General features: G+C 50.6%; 1 protein-coding gene across 2 annotated transcripts in view; it reads right to left on the minus strand.

Moving 5' to 3' along the window:
- Window positions 1-16,074, minus strand: part of Epb41 (erythrocyte membrane protein band 4.1) — a 150,997-nt gene extending 134,923 nt beyond the window's left edge. Inside the window, exon 1 of one of the 2 annotated variants that reach the window (XM_029539721.1) lies at window positions 15,864-16,074. The gene's annotated coding sequence lies outside the window, so the exon portion shown is untranslated. Of the gene's footprint in view, window positions 1-11,325; window positions 11,445-15,863 lie in introns of those variants that run through there. The other variant, XM_029539716.1, reaches the window with a different exon arrangement.
- Window positions 16,075-16,389: the final 315 nt, after the last annotated feature.

Here is a 16,389-nt window from a genome sequence, read left to right on the forward strand (position 1 = left end):
TGTAGACCAGGCTGGCCTCGAACTCAGAAATCCACCTGCCTCTGCCTCCCGAGTGCTGGGATTAAAGGCATGCGCCACCACGCCCGGCAGCAGGGACCTTTCTAATATTTGTTCTCCTGTCATAAGGGCCTCACCTTCATGACCTTCGACCCTCCCTACCGATGGCAAGCACCTGAGAGTTCTGTGCAGACACAGACACTCGGTGTCTCTGATCTCTGGCTCCCTCGGCTCCCTCGCCAGTCAGGAGGAGGTGGCTTTGATTACCAGGCTGCCTCCACTGGGCAGCTAGAAGGATCAAATGGCCCTGCAGGGTTTCTGCAGATTACAAAGCTCCACACTGCAACAAGCCCGAGTGGTTTTTTGAGATAGGTCTTGCTGGTCTCAAACTCTGATTTGCCTAGCTCCACCTCCCAAGTGCTAGGATTATAGGTATATACTATCACTTTGCCCTAAATAAGACTTTTTTTTTTTTTTTTTTAGTTTTTTGGAGGGGAACTGGAAAGATAGCTTAACAGTTAAAGCATTTGCTGTTCTTACTGAGGACCTGGGCTCAGTTTCCAGCACCCACACGGCAGCTTACAACCATCTGTAACTCCAGTTCTAGGGGACCCAAAACACGCACATGGTGTACAAATATGTATGCAGGCAAAATAGTCACACTTTACAAAAATAGTTTTTAAAATACATTTATGTGTATGTATGTATCTATGTATGTATGTGTGCTTGCATGAGTTTATGTACATCACATGCATGTGGAAGCCTGTAGAGACCAGAAAAGAGTGTCATCAGCTCTGGAGTTACAGGCAGTTTTGGACCACCAGATATGTTCTCGAACAAGAATATTAAGTGAGCAGTCTCAACCACTGACCCATTGCTCCAACCCCAGGGCTTTTGTTGTTTTGTTTGGGTGGGTGGGGGGTGTTGGGTTTCCATGAGAGCCTTTTCTAGCCTGGAACTTGCTATGTAGATCAGTCTGGCCCCAAACTCAGAGATCCACCTGCCTCTGGGTCCTGAAGGCTGGGCTCAACCTGCCTTGATTTTTAATTTACATCTATTATTGACCACATGGGAAGAAGCCTCCAGCCAAGGCTCCCTGAAGTGAGCGCCCGAATGGAGCGCCTCTTTTGTGCGGGTTTAGGAAGACCAGAGAAGCAAGATGAGGACATGCAGTTACAGCCACCAGCGAAGTCATTTCTGTGTGTGTGTGACAGAAGGGAGAGGGTTTGGAGGCAAGGAAACCTGGGTTCAAACCAAAGCTCCACCACCACCATGCTATGTCACATCCCCACCCTCTCTTATCTCTAAGTGGAGATGGCATACATGTTATATGCAATGTCACCACACCTCAGCAGTAGCCTCCTGAGGAAGGCACACTGCCTTCCCTTTACAGATGAAGCAGAATTTCAGAGAAGAAGGAAATTTCCCCAAGATCCCTGGGCCAGGAAAGCCACTCAGCCTAGGCCTGCTGGTGGTCATTCCCACGATGGGCCCTGTCATGATTCCAGCAATGACAAACACGACTCAGTACTGTTCACGTGCTCCTAGGAAATCCCACACCCACCCCACGGCGAGGGCATAAATAACCACATTTTCTAACTTTAGGAAATGAAATCAGAGAGGTGGTTTGCCCAGTGCCACACAGCAGGAAGGGAGGTAACTGCATGTCTGACTTATCCAGTCCCTTGCCCATGACACTACCCTGCCTCTTTCCCAGAAAGCCAAGCAGGCACCCTTATCCTGCTTGACAGATGAAGCCCAGTAAGAAGCACTTTTGTGCCTAAGACTGCCACCAAGTCAACAACACAGACAGGACTTAAGCAAGGCTCCTAATCTTTATGCTTTTTTTTAAGATTTGTGTGTGTGTGTGTGTCTGTGCCTGTGTCAGTGCGCTAGCTAAGGTTGGTCTTGTGTGCTGTGTATTCAGACAGTGAGTTCTCTGCCCCAAGATTGGGTTGCAATGTGGACATGGACATTGTATTGACAAATGTGCTGTAAAGAATGCTCCCCATTCCCCTGGAGAGACGGCTCAGTGGTTAAGAGCACTGACTGCTCTTCCAAAGGTCCTGAGTTCAGATCCCAGCAACCACATAGTGGCTCACAACCATCTGTAATGGGATCTGGTGCCCTCTTCTGGTGTGTCTGAAGACAGCAACAATGTACTCATATAAATAAAATAAATAAATCTTTAAAAAAAAAAAAAAAGACTGTTCCCCATAATCCCTGATTGGATAATAAAAGGCTAGAGCCTGCGACTGGGCAGGGGAGAGGAAGGCGGGGATGGAGACAGAGTAGGGGTATCAGGTAGGCACCATGAGAGAAGGGATAAGGTAGGGAAAGGAGGTTGTGAGGCAGGATGAACTATGGACACTTAGCCATGAGCTCATCATCCTGAGGATATCCAGGGAGCAGAGCAAATGGCAAGACTCAGTTAGCAAGTGACAGAGGCCTGTGGCTGAGGTGTAGGTTAGAAAGCTCAGGACCTGTCCAGCTTAGGCTTACAGCTAAATAAAAAGACTAGGGTTTTGTGTCTTTTATTCAGAAGCTATATGGGCTAAAGTGGAGTGGAACCCCACACACACCTATAAAATCAATATAATAGCTGTATGTCTGTCTGTGTGTGTATGTGTGTGTGTGTGTGTGTGTGTGTGTGTACACAAGTGCCTTTGGAGACCAGAACAGGATGCCAGATGTGTGTGTGTGTGTGTTTGTGTGTGTGTGTGTTTGTGCACAAGTACCTTTGGAGACCAGAGCAGGATGCCAGATCAGCCTAGGCTAGTCACAGGAGGTTGCAGGCTGCTGGAATGAGTGCTAACCACCACATTCTGGTCCTCTGTGAGACTAGCATGCACTGTCAACACAAGCCAACACTAGCTAGCATATGCCAGTCAAATGCTGGGGATTCACCCCAGGGCTTTCTGGATACAAAACAAGGGCTCCACCACCAAGCTACACACCCACATCCCTGCGTTTAAACCCAGTGTTATTTTCTCTACCCATACTTGCTGAGTCCTGGGCATCTGAACGTGGACACTTAGAAGCCCCATAGCCAGTCCCCTGGGAGTGTGAGAGCCCCTGCTACACCAGGCTAGCCTAGAAATCAGAGTGCTGGGGAGAAATGCAGGCTACTTTCCAGGGAGACAGTGGCTGAACCTGTGAGTCTCCCGCTTTGGAAACCTCAGTCCTCATCTCCCTAAGTTATAGGCTCAGACTGGGAGCTGGGTATCCACTCATTAGCACAGCTGTCTTCTGTTATTTCTGCTGAAAACAAAAACAAAAACAAAAAAAAAAAACCTCCATCGAGTGGGCCTACGTGCTAATTACCAATAATGACATAATAGCCATTGTGGGCCCAACAGCCAAACAGCCCCAACTAGAAATTCTGCATAGCTCACATTTAGGAACAAAAGACTTAGGCACTGCAACTGAAACTGATGCCCTAGCAGAAAATACCAGGAGCAAAGGGGCCTCGGAGTTGACCCAGCCGCAGTATCATCTAGCAAATGGACAGGGGAATGAGCTCCCACTTTCTCGGGTCATTAACCGAGTATCTACTACATACTCAGTACGCGTGACGCCTACACAGGAAGAAGCCTTCATTTACTCATCAATACACGTAGACACTTATTAAGCACCCACTATGCGTCATACGTGCTGTTTTAGGTACAAAGGATGATACACTGAATAGGCAAAACCCACCAGCATCACCAAGCTTACGTGAAGGAAAACAGGCAATAAGTAATCCATAAAAGGTCGTACATTGGAGTGAGAAGTGACAGAAAAACGGGCGGGCAGGGGAGGATGTGAAGTGTTGCCAGGGATCAGAGGAAGAACAGAGTCAGGTGGTCTGTTAGGTGGGCGTGGTAGCTCATGCCTTTAATCCCAGGGCTTGGGACATGGAGGCAGACAGATCTCTATGAATTTGAGGCCAGCCTGGTCTATATAGTGAACTTCAGGACAGCCAGCTGACATAGGAAGATCCTGTCTCAAAAAACTGTGTTTAAATTATGTGTAACTGATGTTTGGGGGTTGGGGGTTAGTGCATGTGAGTGTGGTGCCCTAACCAAGTCCTCAGATCCCTGGAGCTGGACTGTCACCTGATGTGAGTGCTGGGAACTGAATCTGGTCCCTCTGCAAGAGCACGACACTCTTAACTGCTGAGCTGTGTCTCCTGCCCACTGTTCCAGTTGTAAAGAAGAGAATCAGAACAAGCCTTACTAAGAAGATGTTGAAACAAAAATTTTACGATGAGACAATAAAACAAAAGGTATTTATAGAAGGTTGAATGCTCCCAGACCATGCAGTACAGAAGCCCCAGGGTAGAAGTCTGCCTGAGAGGATATGCCTGTCAGTAACAGGGCCCGGGGAAGAGGGCAGGTGCAGTCTAACCGCCAGTGTGTGCTTGGACTCCCTAGAGTTCACAACAAGCATGGAGGTAACACCTTTGTACCTAGAATGAGCAGGGTTATCTGACTCCAGCTGTCTGTCCTTGTCTCCAGGAAATCCTAAATATTACTTGAGTAAATGAGTGGACAAATGCCATCAAGGGGTTGCTCCCCGAACTCAATGAACTGTTTTCTAACTAGCCTTTTCTCCTCCTGGTATTGACTGGCCAAAGGGGGGGTGCACAGTAATCACCCCGGTGTGTGTGTCAGCTCTGGATTAACCACTTCACGTGGATTATACAATGTGGTGCCCAGCCATTTGTGGAAAGGCGCTAATCTGCTCCCCCTTGATAACGGGACATGCAGGAGCTTACTAAGGTCAGGCAACAGCTGGAGGCCGGGCCAGGGAGGGTGGGGCTCAGATTATTATTATTATTATTATTATTAATTATTATTATCATTATTATCATTATATGTATTCATTTTACTCTATGTGTTAAGTGTTTTGCCTGAGTGGATGTGTACCACACAGGTGCTTGTGCCCACAGAGGTCAGAAGAGGGCATCAGATCCCCTGGAACTGGAGTTACAGAGGCTGTGAACTACCATGTGGTTTCTGGGAGTCTAGGACCCAGGTACTCTGTGAGAGCAGCAAGAGCTATTATCCACTGAGCCATCTCTACACCCCTGAGGCTAGGATTTAAACAGGGTCTCTCATAGTCCAGGATGGCATCAAACTCACTGTATAGCTAAAGTTAACCTTGAACCTCTGATCCTCCTGCCTCTACCTCCTGAGTGCTGGGATTACAGGTGTGTGCCACTGTGCCATGCTGGGTTCATACGATGTTGGAGATGCTGGAAATCCAACCCAAGGCCTCAGGCATGCTAGGCAAGTTCCCTACCAACTAGCTATACCTCCTAGCCCTAGGACTCCACTCTTAAACCTCTCGTGTAACAGGAACCTGTGATGACTGCAGACCCTCCTTTTATAAATCAATGCAGAGGCAGAGAAGATGGTGACCCCCAAAGCCTGGCAGAGGAAAAGCTGGAGAAGCTGGGGCTACTTCAACCCTGCTACAGTCTGGGCCGTGGTCAAGTTTCCTCTTTGAAACCTTTCTGGCCTCCGCAGAAGTCTGCATCACCCTTATTGAGTTCCAAGGAACCCACAGACCATCTCTGTCCCTTTGGCCTAGACCTGGGTAGGGTGGGACCCTTTCTACTATCTGCCTCTCCAGTGGCATCTAATCAGGGGAAACTGCAGAAGAGAAACTATCTTAGGTGAGGCTAAGGCTAGAATGCTGAGCCTCTGACTTCAAAACTGGTTTATCAGGTTCCATTTCTTCAATAAGAAACCTATCAGTCAGGCATGGTGGCATACACCTGTAATCTCAGGAGATTGAAGCAGGAGTATGTGCGTTTAAGGATACCATGGGCTATGTAGAAAGTACCAAACCAGCCTGGAATACAGAACAAGACCCTACTTTAAAATTCCAAAAAGAGGGAGGGACTGGAGAGAGGGCTCAATGGTTAAGAGAATTTGCTTCCCAATCATGCAGATCCGAGTTCATATCGAACACCCACATAATAAGGTAGATGTGATCTGAGTACTGCTTTAACTCCAGCACTGTATGTTATGGGACAGAGATAGGAAGATAACTGCTGGTTGCCAGCCTAGAGGAACAACGGAAGCTTTGAACTCAGAGAGAGACACTGATTCAAAGGCATAAGACGGAGAGTGATATGGGATACCCAGTGGGATACCCACTGTCTCCCTCTGGTCTTCACATACATGTACAGGCATGCCCATATACTACTACATATATACTACACAACTACACACACATACATGATATGCACACACCAAATCCAAAAAGGAAAAGGGAAGTATATTAAACTCCAAGTGGAATAGGGCAGACATTAAGAGGTAGCAGTTTGTGATCCTAGAACTCAAGAGACTGAGGCAGGAGGATTGCTGTGAGTTGAAGAGAAGCCTGTACAACATCGTCAGACCATATGTCAAATAGACAGACAAAGCAGCAGTTGCAGTGACAACAGCAGTCCATGCTTAGGGAGTTACTGGAACTTCCTCTTCCCTACCAACATCCTCACAGCAAGACCAGTCCCATTCACAGCAGGGGAAACCGAGGCTCAGATGTGAAGCCATCACCCGTGCATACACACGCACTGAGGGGCCAGAGCAGGGAGTCCAGAGAGTCACAGCCCTCAGGTGGCACTGGCTACCACTCCAGTCTAAGGGTCCTGCTTCTGCATGGAAAGATATCCAGAGGAAATCTGGGTCTGCACTGGCCACGCCCCTCGGAGATACAGACCTTCATGCCTAACTCCTGTCTCCACGCCAGACGAGAGGGAACCTGGTCGTCACTTTCCAGGATAAAAGAAAGCTACAAGTTTCCCAAGTGTTTGTCCTTGTTTCCGGACCACTGTTGGCTTTGGCCTCCAACCAGAGAGAGTCATCTAGGGTAGGGGACAGAGGGTGCCTAGGCTTCAGGACTAGGAGTCCTCGGGCCTGAGGCCAAGGGGTCAAGGGTCAGTAGGCGAGCTAGTTCGGCAGAGGGCCAGGACCCCCCTGGAGACTTAAGCTTGTTTCTTACTCTTTTCCTTCCTTTGCAACCGGAGTGGCTGCCAGGTCAGACAGGGAAACCTTGGGCGGGGACGAGGAGGTGGAGAGGTTTCATGATTATCTCATTAGAGCTCCGGGGGGGGGGGGATGCACAGTGTAGACACTGGGCTGGTTTGGGGGTATCACATCACTGATGTCCCAGACCCGCTCTCTGAGGAAAAAGCCTGCATGTCCAATCCCCCTGAGGTGGAAACTAAGGTACAGAGAGGGCAACCATGCCTGAAGGGCACATAGTTTGTCACTGACAGAGCTAGCAGAGAACCCAAACTGTTGCCTCTGAAAGGGTCACTTGGATCGCCTGGGGTGGAAATGAGAAGGGAAAAGGCAGAGAAAAGAAGGAGCAGTGTCCGAAAGGCCCAGGCCATCTCAGGGAACACAGCAAACGGGTGGGGGGGTGCGTTCAGGAAGGTGTGGGGAGTCAGAAATCAGTCCCCAAACTCCACACAGTGTGACCCCACTCCCTGTCCAGCTTCATCTCTCACCTCCACCCCTCCCTCTCTGCCCCAGCCACGCCACAGTGTTTATCCATCCTGAGCATATTATATGGGCTGAAGCCTTTTGGATATGCTGTGACCAGCGGCTAAAAGGATATTCCCTCCATTGAGCACCAAGAGAACTCATCGTCTGACTCTTTGTCCTTTCCTCTGACTCCTAGGAGTTGCCCTGACGCTCTGAGCTCACTGTGCACCTGAGGGACAGGAACCCAGGGGTGTCACCTGCGCCCCTAGAATCTAACCCAAGCCCATGCTTCATAGATATGTATCCTCTAGTTGTCTTTCATCTCTGAATCTGAGAGACAGGCAAAATGGGTTTTCATATCTGCATGTTCAAGGAAAGGAAGGGTAAGGGAAGGGTGACATTGACATAGACAGGCCCAGAACCCAGGGTTTCTCTGAACCACACAGACTTTGCTGGGCACCTACACCCAAGAGTGCTTATCCCTGCCAGACCCACCAGCGCCACACAAAGGAACCCCTAAGATAGGAGGGGTCCTGATGGCCGTAACTCGAAAGCTTCGATGTCCAGCTCAGACACGGCAGTTGAAAAGGGAAGGTAATGAGACGCAGATAAGTAGCTTCCTTCCCCCCATGCTGCTCTGTCTCTCTGCTTAGGGGTACCCCTCAGCCCAAGTATCCACTGGACCCAGTCACCCCCAACCCCAAGGCCTCACTCTCACCTCGGTCCTCTCTCTCACCTGTCCACTGCAGTCCATCATTATGTTCTCCCACACAGACCTAACGTCTCCCACTGCTGCATGGCACAGTTCCCGGCCCCAAATCTCAGCATTCCTCCCGTAAGCAGGTGACCCTGCTCCTGCTCTCCCTGTGTAACATGCATTGGCTCCCCTTGGCCCTGAGGTCAGGCCTTACATTGTCCCGAGTCTGTCTTTGAAGGCTCATTTCCCCAGGTGCTAGACCAGGTTCTGCATCCTGGAATATATACAGTTCCTCTCTATGGGAATGGTCTTTCTCTTAGTCTCTGCCTAAGAACACCTATTCACCCGGGAACACAGGGCGGGGCAGCGAAAGCTACAAGCAACACCTATTCACACTTCAGTCTCGGCCAAAGTTGGACTCAGGTTTCAGGGCCCTTCAGTCCAATTAGATACTGAACTTTCCCAGGGGTAGAGGAAGGGGTCCATACAGAGTCAGCTCTAGCCCCGCCATGCCGGCATAGAGCCTGGCACAGAATGGGCACCAGGAAAAGCAGATGGCCAGGAAATGGAGGCACATCCTTACTCCCATAAAGCCACCTCCCTCCCTTCACCTTACAAAGACCTTTTGGAACCTGCCAAACTAGATCTGCTATTCACCTGCTCCCAGCAGTGTCCTCCCAGACTTGATTTCCACTCTCCTAAAAGGGACATCTTTACATTCTCAGAATGATGCCCATAATCATAATTAGGGTAATAAGAGCCATCACCACCATTTATTGAGTGTTCGTTGTGTGCCCGGTTATTTAACCCTCACAAGAACCCGAGGCGGGAAGGAGGGTTTTGTTGTTGTTGTTGCTGTCTTCATTTTACCGATAAGGAAATTGAGGCTCCGAGAAGCTCTCTGGCCTAAGGTCACACAACTGGTAAGCACACAGTGTGGGGTCACAGCCAGGTCTGCCTGACCTGCCAGCCACCCTGCCATCTAGCTGCTTCCTGCTCTCTATCAGAGCAGCCGCCCCCACGCCCCCAGCAGCCTGGAGCTGGGTATTGAAGATGGACAGAGAGGGCACTGACACCAGCCTGCTGTTTTAGGGTGGCTCAAGGGTTAAGAGCGCCCACATGGTAGCTAACAACAGTCTGGAACTCCAGTTCCAGAGGATCTGACACCCTCTTCTGGCTTCTGAGGGCAGCGGGCACACATGTTGTGCTTAGACATACATGCAAGCAGAACACCCATACGTATAAAACAAAAACAAATATTTTCTGTAGAAAAACAGGGTCCTTGCTCAGAAGGTCACTGGGAGGGAAACAAGAAATAATGTCCCTGGAAGAGGACAAGGGGCTAGTGCGAGAGACTGAGATGGCTCAGTGGGGAAGGCTTGACAAGGACTTGACCTTAATGCACAGAGAAAAGAACCAACTCCCAAAATGATGTGTCCTCTAATTTCCTCACATGTGTAGTGTTACAGAAGCATCCAACCTACCCAATCTTTCTCTCTCTCTCTCTCTCTCTCTCTCTCTTCCTGACACACACACAAATAATAATAACAAAATAACAATACAACTTAGAGCTGATCTCAGTGGTTAAGAGCACTATTTTCTGAGGTCCTGAGTTCAATTCCCAGCAAGCACATGGTAGCTCACAACCATCTGTAATGCGATCTGATGCCCTTTGCTAGTGTGTCTGAAGACAGCGACAGTGTACTCGCATACAGAAAACAAATAAATCTAAAATAATAATAATAATGATACAATTTAAAACTTAGAAATAAAATTTTAAAAATAACTTAAAGGAATTAAAATAGAACATCAGACAAGCAGAATATGGAAAACAAGATAAATGGCAGTAACAGGTATGACATGAACTTCTCAGGTCACCTACAACTAAGAGGACAAAATGCTCCCTTCTCCCAGCTAAAGCCAAGTGACCAACGGTGCTAATCTAATGCTTGCCTACCTGTCTGAGCTAAACAGCTCTCCAAGGGAAGAGCCCTTCATTACCCTATTCCACAAGTCAGACTTGAACCAAGACTAAGAAGGGCGACTGAGCCAACTCACACGGCAAATCACAACGGACAGAGCCAGGTCTGTACCCCAGTGCTGGGGCCCTCGGGGGCTCCTGAACCCTGTACTCTAGTCTAGCTAATAAGAGTTAAAATTAGGAGGAAGGAGCCAAAACAAAACAAAACAAAACAAAATGAACACTTCTCTGAACCCTCTTCCAGAAAGAGCCGAGGGCTAGAGGAAACCAAAGATTACTGATCAGCCCCATGCTAAGCTGCTTCTAGCTAGCTGCTGGGGGAAGGTCCTGTGATGTGGGTGCCACAGGGAAGGTCACAAGATCCAGAGAAGTTTACCACTTGTCTGAGATCACACCATTAGGAATGTGACTATATCTGGGAACCCTGTGGAATCTCTCCTCCCCCTGCCTAGTTTCACATCAAATGTTCCTGCCTGCCCCGTGAGAAGTTTCCCATCAGAGCAAAGCTAGAGGCTCTGCCACACCCTTCCAGAAAATCCAGTTGCTTGTTCTTCCATCGGCATGATGGATGCCCCACTCAGGTCCTAGAACCCACGACTCACAACTGGATGGTGAGATAAGGGTCTTACATTTTCTGAGCTGCAAAGATAATGTATACTTTGTATCCATCTTGCATTTTCTGAACCAATGATAGTGGTTACTTTGTATCCATGAACTGTTTATTTAGTCCAACACAAAGCACATGGCTGGGTACTGGAGTAGATCCTCAACATCTTCATTCAGAAATGTTCACTGGGCACTACTACACACCATTCTATTCTTGTGCTGAGAGACATAGGGGGAACAGATTAAACAAAAACCCTTGCCCTCTGCGGGCCTGTGTAGGGGAGCAAATACAGACATCTAGAAGGTATCAATATTCTCATTTTGCAGAAGTGAAAGGGTAATACAAAGAGGCATTTTTAAGTAGCTGAGAAAGGATTCTATTCCAAGTCATCTGTCCTAAAGACCTCTGGGCCTTTGTCAGCCCAGACCAAAATCAGTACCCATCATATCAAGTATAAAGAATGGACTCAGCATCTTAACTCCGCATGCCCTGACCCCTTGTGCCTCCCAGTGCCCTCAGAACGGCATGGTACAACCAATTACATCAAAGACGTACTCACCCAGAAGTAGCCGTTGTGATCACCCAGCCAGTCAAGGAAGGACAGCGCAGCCATCGTCACGGTGGCACATGGAAGCAAAGGACAGAAGTGAGACACAGCACAGCTGTCAAACTCTGGGGTCCTGATCAGCTGCACCTGGGCCAATGGGGAATCTGTCCCCTCTTCCACCCTCACACCCCCCCCCCCCCGCCCAGAGTGCTTCTGGCACTCTGGTGACCAGATACCATTTAGGCAGCTATCATCTGAAAATCCACGCTGAGCTCATCAGGCTGCCCTGGGCCCAGTCTCCTATGGGCATTCATAACAGCACCAGGCGCCAGGTCCTGAGGATGCTGTCTGAAGTCAGACAGGGCCTTGCCCATGTGAGCCTACACTGCAGTATGGAGGTGGGGGAGTAAATTTACTGGATTACTTCTGTGATGCATGCATTTGACCTTAAGTACCTGGGGTCAAATCCTGCCTCCACTTACAGCCCTACCACTGGTGCCACTCAGGCGATTGCCTAGCTTCTCCCTCCATGCTTCCTCTACTTACCTGTAACATGGAGGGCAGCATTCAGATCTGCTGCTTAGGACTATGTGGGAGTCACATAAGAGTTCACATATGTAAGACTTTTTGAACAGTGGTTGGCATATCATTTGTTCATAACTTGTAGCTACTATGACAACAAGGGGCTGTGGATGGGGACTTTGCCAGGATCTGGTGTGGGTGAGACCACCATCTTCTCAAAAGAATGCTGCTGTTGGGACCAAGGGAGATAATGAAAAACAAAGTCCCAGCACAACGCCTGGTCACTGTGACGAGTCTGTAAGCACTGCAGTGACCTTAGGGAGTCCCACAGCACATTCTCACCATGCAGAGTCCCATCAGGGCTATGGCAAGTGCCCCTCCCCATAAGCACACCCAGTACTGCAGCTTTGGATTGAACAATGACCAGCCACCATATTCTCCCAATTTTACAGATATTCCAGTTTATTCTTCACAGTCTCCCCCAACACTGTGTAGGTGAAATTGTTACTGTTTCCATTTCACAGACAAGGGCAAGGGTGAAAGGACTCCCTTCTGTGTCCTTGGTGCCATCATATGGATCTCCAAGTAAAGTGATCAAAGCTCACGTCTGCTTGAATTATGTTCTCTAAACTTTCCTTCATTTCTTCCCCTTGATCTCTGCAGTACTAGCTGCATTGGTTCCAACAAGTCTTTGAATACTTTCATCTGAAACTCTTCTCGCCAAACAGCCAGCTTAGGGTGCAAGCTGCTCCGGAAGCCACCTCTCCCGGCTCAGTCACTGGCATCTTGACCCCTGGTCTGTTCCTACAGCTGACCTCAGCCACTAATCACTCAAACATCCAGGGACATCTGCATTATAGATGAGGAAGCAAAGGCCCAAAGTGGACTCAATATTACCTTTTAATGCCCAGCTCTTGGACCTGGGCGCTTTAGTAGATATAGCCCTGTGAACAAACATCAGTGGGCTCCAGGCATCCCCTATCTCTTTCTCCAGCCTGTCTCCAGCTTCCCGACTTAAACATCCTAGAACTCAGAGCTCAATCCGGGATCATTGGGTATCTCTACAGGTTAGGATTAGGGAATGAGCGCTCAGTATGGGTAGAATATTGGGAAATGAAGGCTTCGTGTCTTAGAAGTTTCAGAGTTGGCTCTGGGGTTCTAATTCCGAGTCAGCCACTTCACAGCAGTGTGACTTTGCTCAAGTCAATTTGCCTTCATGAATGCCTATGAAACAAGGATGATGCTTCATTAGGTGCTAAAGATTAACCAAGCTAATGTCACACACAACCCGAGAACAGCACATAGGCAAGGGCTGTAACTACTTAGAGAGCAAGGCCAAAAAGCTGTCTGTGGGCTCACAACGGGCAAGTGCAACCTAAGGCCACTCTAGCTCCTCATATAGTATGAGCTTGCTCTAAATGAGGTCGTGAGGTATGATCTGTTTCTGCTGTCAAAGGTCACCACTACAGGAAACAATGACAATGGGTGCTAGAAGACACCCAGACTCAGGGCTCATTTCCCTCTTGATATTATAGAGGGAAACTGAGATCCAGGAGGGAAAGTACCTGGCCCACAGACTATAAAAGGATTGAGGCCTGCCCTGGGATAAACCTTGGGCACTAGGGAAATTCTGAATGTGCGCGCACACACACACACACACACACACACACACACACACGCACATGCATACAGATACAGACACACACACACACACACACACATGCGCACACACACCTACCTATCTTATAAACGCACTCTGTCAACCCAACAGATCTCAGCCACCACAACCTTGGCAATGAGGCCTATGTGACTATCATCCCTAGTTCTGTTCCTGGGAAACCTGTATGGCACATCGTAGATGCTCAGGAGGCTTGAGAAATAACCAAATGAGACTTCTGGCTTCAGCCTAAGGGTCCCTCCCCTCTAGGCCTCTCTCTTTGTATCTTCCCTCCTGACTCTGACCCTCGTGTCTGTCTCACCCTGTGCCCAGGTCCTAACAGCTGGGCCTAGCTCCAGCTCACAGAATGCTGGGCCTGCCCCTGCGTCAGCATCTTCCCAGCCAGCCCGGGATATTCCTGTTCAATGCAGCCAGCCAGGCTGCTGGCCAGGGTCCACTCTGCGGAGAGGGTGCTGGCTCAGCCGGAGCCTTATCCCCACTGGCCTATAGGTGGGGCAACCTGGGAGCCCTGGGAGCTTCTATTGGCACCCAGAGCCTACAGAGGAAAGCCAACTTGGTCTAGACAGTGTGACTAGTGTTGATCAAGAGACAGTGGGGTGTGGGGTGCCACCTACACTGCCAGCCAGTCCACCCAAGCACCGTGCTGCTGGGACCTCCATTCCCTTCCTAAAACACCCCACACTGGCACAATCTCACAGCAGCTACCAATCTGGCCATTGCATCCTTAATGCTTCATTTGATTCTGCTAATGCCTATAAGGTCCAGGGGGGCTGGGGGGGGGGAGGTGAGGTGAGTGGCGTTAAGGTCACACAGTAAGAGCTGGGCTGGGATTCAAAGCTAATTCTTCTGAGTGCAAAATCTGTGTGGTACTGATACTGCCTACTGCCCTCCTGCTCTGTTCCCTACAGCCTCTGGTTCCCTTTCTTCCCAGACCTTGCGTCTCCTTCTGCAGCCTCCCTCCCCCATTCCCACAGTTAAAAATTCCCACCCCACAACTGCGGTAACACCTTGCTTGCTTCTGTGCATCCAACAGCAGCAGATACCACAGGCGGCCACTGAGAGTTGTTTCTGAGGTGTCTGCCTTAGGAGGGCCTTGATGGCAAGGAGTCACCCGGGCAGCTAGCGCTTCTCTCTCTCTCTCTCTCTCTCTCTCTCTCTCTCTCTCTCTTCCTCCATTCCCAAGCAAGTCTCCCTGGCCTCCCCCGCCCTATGGAGGTCAGCATAGACCTCCATGCAGGCCTGTAATCTGGGTGAGGACTACATGTGGACAAGAACTTACTGGTGTGGGGGAGGAGAGGTTCTGCGACAGTGCTCTGGCCTCTCCCCCGCCCCTTTAGTAGCTGAGGACCCGACCCTGACTTGGCTCCAAGCAACTATGCCTAGAACTCCAGTTTCCTTAAAATCCACCCGGAACCAGCTCTTCTCCTAGAGCCTCTACGTTTAGAAGGCTTCTATTCCCCTGGGAATAGAAGGGGCTGCCTTCTCCCTGTTACAGGAACTTAAGGGGTCAGTTAAATGCAGCCATTGTCTCTCGGGGGAACCCGAGGGCCCTGGAATAACCACACATCCCTTGAGGGAGAATGATCCCCTGTCCCTTCAGGGCAGATTCGGCCTGGGGTCCCGCGGAATAAGTCTCCGCCTCCAGCCTGCAAGACTGCAGAGGTCCGGTCCTCCCCCAAAGAGGTGGGGCCCCCGAGAAAGTGCGGCTTGAAGACCAAGACAACTCTTGAGGAAACACAGAGGGCAGACAGGGAAATATGTGAGACAGGGAACCCAGAGTCGACAGAATAGGAGCCTGACTCCGAGCAGATCCAGGAGACCTGAGGCAGAGGAAGTCCCTGCCTGGACGCCAGTGCGTGCGTCCGGGCGGTGACTCAAGGGCCACCCTGACCGGCAGAGCTAGGGCCGCAGCTCGCGGGTCCCGGGTCCGGAAACTCAGAGTCAGTTACGTAAGGACCCGAGCAGGGCTCCCGGGGTCCCCCTCCTACCGCCCTCTGGGTCCCCAGAAGCACGCGGGAGCGCAGGGTGGGGCTGGCGGGTCGGCCTGGGGCTGCGCCGCGGCGCTGAGACCTGCTGCGGACGAACACCCACGACAGGACTCCAGGTCCGGAGCGAGCAACTGCACGCCGTCTCCGGAGCTCCGCACACCCTCGACTTTGAGACTCCAGAACCCCTGGGGACCTCAAGTTTGGAGCATGCAGCTCAGGACCTCCAGCACCCCCGCCGAGGATCCTGTGACCCTCGGCTCGCAGCTCCCGGGACCGCCCGGCTCCTTAGGAGCGGGCTTCTGGGTCTTGCACCTTGTCCCTCCCAGGCACCGGGGCCACCCCCTAAAGCGGTCCAGGCTCACCTGGGCTGCACAGGACAGGGACCTGGCAGGGACCTGGCCGGGCCGGGCCGGGCCGCGTCCTCGCTCTCCGCGGCTCTCTCCCTTTAAGAGGTTCCTGCCACTTTGCCCCGCCGGGGGCCTCCACCTGCACTGACAGGGCAACTCTGATGCGAGGCCCCGCCCTCCCCTCGGGAGGTCTTGTAATTGGTGCAGACAACTGCCAATCTTCGGGGCGGCGGGCAGGACCCGGCACAGTAGCCCGACTGTCGCAACCGGGAAGGGGCGGGGGCTGCAGGTGCGGCCAGGCCGGGACGCCCAGCTTTGAGCAGCTCCAGATAGACCCAGAACAGTCAGGGGAGGGGAAACATGGAGTTTCTGGATTGGCTGGTATGGTCGCTGACGTCATGTTGCAAAAGTATAAAGCAATTTGCCACGTGGTGCTGACCCTAAGGCGTTAGGTTGGGATGGGGGTTGTTCTAGGAAGAGTTAGGGAATTGACCTTGACCACGTAGACTTAGTTGGATCTCCTGTCTCGCTAATTAGTTCT

The sequence above is a fragment of the Mus pahari genome, chromosome 6, assembly GCF_900095145.1.
Source record: "Mus pahari chromosome 6, PAHARI_EIJ_v1.1, whole genome shotgun sequence".
NCBI classification, from domain to species: Eukaryota; Metazoa; Chordata; class Mammalia; order Rodentia; family Muridae; genus Mus; species Mus pahari.